Raw genomic sequence first — 3,093 nt, forward strand, 5'->3', positions numbered from 1 at the left:
TTTATCTGTAGATATTTTATTTTTCATTACAGGCCTCAATGGTGTCCCAAATGTCCCTTCACAGATTCCACGAGAAGAATGTTTCCAACCTGCTGAAAGAAATGTTTAACATATTGAGATGAATCCACACGTCACAAAGCAATTTCAGAAATAGCTTCTTTCTAGCTTTTGTCTGGGAATATTTGGGAATCTTCACAGATTTTACAGGAAGGATGTTTCCAACATGCTGAATCAAAAGAACTTTTAACTCTGTGAGGTGAATCCACCCATCAGAAAGCAGTTTCACAGACAGCTTCTTTCTATTTTTTATCTGGGGATATTGGATTTTTCAAGATAGGCCTCAATGGGCTTCCAAATGCTTCTTCAAAGCTTCTACAAGCAGAGTGTTTCCAACCTGCTGAATCAAAAGAAAGGTTTAGATCTGTGAGATGAATCCACATATCACACACAGGTTTCACAGATTGCTTCTTCCTAGTTTTTATCTGGGGATGATTGGTTATTCACCAAAGGCCTCAATGGGCTCCGAAATTTCCCCTCACAGATTTACAAAAAGAGTGTTTCCAACCTGCTGAGTTAAAAGAATGGTTTAACTTTTTGAGATGAATCCACACATAACAAAGCAGTTTCACAGATACCTTTTTCTAGTTTTTATCTGGGAATAATCAGTTTTTCACCATAAGCCTCAATGGTCTGCCAAATGTTTCTTTACAGATTCTACAAGAGGAGTGTTTACAACCTGCTCTAACAAAAGAAAGATTTAACTCTGTGATATTAATCCACACATCAGAAAGCAGTTTCACAGATAGCTTTTTTCCAGTTTTTATCTGTGAATATTTGGTTTTTCACCACAGGCCTCAATAAGCTCCCAAATGTCCACTCACAGATAGTACAAGAAGAGTGTTTCCAACCTGCTGAATCAAAACCAAGGTTTAACTCTGTGAGATGAATCCACACATCACAATGCAGTTTCGCAGATAGCTTATTCTTAGTTTTTATCTGGGGATATCAGTTTTTCACAGTAGGCCTCAATGGGTTTTCACGTGTCCCTTCACAGATTGTACAAAGAGTTTTTCCAACTTGATGAATCAAAAGAATGGTTTAACTCTGAAAGGTGGATCCACACATCACAAAGCAGTTTCACAGATAGCTTCCTTCTAGTTTTTTTCTGGGGATATTCTGTTATTCACCATACGCCTCAATGGTCTCCCAAATGTCCCTTTGCAGATTCTACAAGAAGAGTGTTTCCAAACTGTTCAAATGAAAGAAAGGTTTAACATATTGAGATGATTCCACACATCACAAAGCACGTTCACAAATAGCTTCTTTCTAGTTTTTATCTGAGTATATTCTGTTTTTCACCATAGGCCTAATTTGGCTCCCAAATGTCCATTCACAAATTCTACACGAATAATATTTGCAACAAGCTGAAGCAATAGAAAGGTTTAACTCTGTGAGATGAATCCACAAATAAGAAACCAGGTTCACAGATAGCTTCTTTCTAGTTTTTATCTGGAGATATTCGGTTTTTCACCATAGGTCTCCACGGTATCCCAAATGTCCCTTTGCAGATTCTACAAGAATAGTGTTTCCAACCTACTGAATCACAAGAAAGGCTAACTCTGTGAGATGAATCCACACTTCACAAAGGAGTTTCACAAGTAGATTCTGTCCAGTTTTTATTGGAGGATATTCAGGGGTTCCCTATAGGCCTGAATGACATCCCAAACATCCTTTCCAAGTTTCTATTAACAGAGCATTTCTGTCCTGCTAAATTAAAAGAAATGTTTAACTCTGTGTGATAAATGCACACATCACAAAGCGGTTTCCCAAATAGCTTCTTTCTAGTTTTTATTGGTGGATATTCAGTTGTTCAGTATAGGCCTCAATGGGCTCCCAACCTGGTAAATCAAAAGAAAGGTTTATCTCTGTGAGATGAATACATACATCACCCACCTGTTTCACAGATAGCTTCTTTCCAGTTTTTGTATGGGGATATTTGTTTTTTTCATAATAGGTTTCAATGGGCTCCCTAATGTCCCTTCACAGATTCTGCATAAGAGGGTTTCCAGCCTGCTGAATCAGAAAAATGTTTAACTCTGTGAGATGAAACCACACATCACAAAGCAGTTTCACAGATGATAGCTTCTTTCTACTTTTTATTGGCAGATATTCAGTTTTTTACTATGGGCCTCATCATTGTGCTCCCAAATGTCCCTTCACAGATTCTACAAACAGTGTTTCCAAACTACTGAAACAAAGGAAAAGCTTATATCTGTGAGATGAATTCACACATTGCAAAGCAGTTTCACAGATAGCTTCTTTCTAGTTTTGGTTGGAGTATATTTGGTTTTTCACTGTAGGCCTCAATAGGCACCCAAATGTCCCTTTGCATATTCTATATTAGAATGTTTCCAACATGCTCAATCAAAAGAAAGGACTAACTCTCTGAGATAAGTCCACACATCTAAAAGCTGTTTCACAGATACATTCTTTCTAGTTTTAATTGTGGGATATTCAGTTTTTCACTATAGCCCTATATGGGATTGCAAATGTTTTTTTGCAAATGCTACAAAAAGAGTGTTTCCAACTGGCTGAATCACAAGAAAAGCTTAACTCTGTGAGATGAATCCACAAATCACAAAACGTTTTCACATATAGCTTCCTTTCAGCTTTGATCTGAAGATATTTTGTTCTTCACTATAGGCCTCAATGGGCACCCAAATGTCCCTTCTTAGATTCTACAAAGAATGTTTCCAACTTGCTGAATCAAAAGAAAGATTTAGCTTTGTGACATGAATTCACACTTAACAAAACATTTTAACAGATTGTGTCTTTCTAGTTTTTATCAGAAAATTTTGGTTTTCATTATAGGCCTAAACATGCTCCCAATTATTCCTTCTCATATTATACAAAAAGTGTGTTTCCAACTTTATAAATCAAAAGAAAGGTTTAACTCTGTGAAATGAAACCACACATCACAAAGAGGTTTCACAGATAGCTTCTTAAGAGTTTTTATTGGGAGATATTCTGTTTTTCACTGTAGGCCTCAAAGAGTTCCCAAATGTCCTTTTGCATATTCTACAAACAGAGTGA

Source organism: Pan troglodytes, chromosome X (assembly GCF_028858775.2).
Source record: "Pan troglodytes isolate AG18354 chromosome X, NHGRI_mPanTro3-v2.0_pri, whole genome shotgun sequence".
Lineage (NCBI taxonomy): Eukaryota > Metazoa > Chordata > Mammalia > Primates > Hominidae > Pan > Pan troglodytes.